Source organism: Trachymyrmex septentrionalis, unplaced genomic scaffold (genome assembly GCF_001594115.1).
Source record: "Trachymyrmex septentrionalis isolate Tsep2-gDNA-1 unplaced genomic scaffold, Tsep1.0 scaffold97, whole genome shotgun sequence".
NCBI lineage: Eukaryota > Metazoa > Arthropoda > Insecta > Hymenoptera > Formicidae > Trachymyrmex > Trachymyrmex septentrionalis.
Genome location: NW_017306160.1, coordinates 1,538,402 through 1,538,681, shown reverse-complemented (window position 1 = coordinate 1,538,681; position 280 = coordinate 1,538,402). Strand labels below are relative to the sequence as shown.

Genomic DNA, 280 nt, shown 5'->3' with positions numbered 1-280 from the left:
ATTGGGAGTTTCAAACAACGCGAACAAATCCCATATTTATTATACGTTTTTGAAGAAACGTTTTGAAGAAACGAAAGCAGAACGTCACATATCTTAGTAACATCTCGTTAAAAATGCAAGTGGTATAGGGGAAGAGGAAGGGCGGGCAGCATCAATGGAAAATACAGCTAAGTTGCAACTAAATTTGGCTATTGAATCGGTGGCGTTCATATTAAAAATTAAAAATTACTATCGGCAATTTTTCTCGGCACTCTTGAAGCCAATCCAGTTGGTGCTAAAG

At 37.5% G+C, this 280-nt stretch overlaps 1 protein-coding gene across 1 annotated transcript in view; it reads right to left on the bottom strand.

The window, feature by feature from the left end:
* LOC108756329 (protein odd-skipped) overlaps positions 1-280 on the bottom strand; it is a 3,817-nt gene that overhangs the window by 486 nt on the left and 3,051 nt on the right. The window lies entirely within an intron of this gene.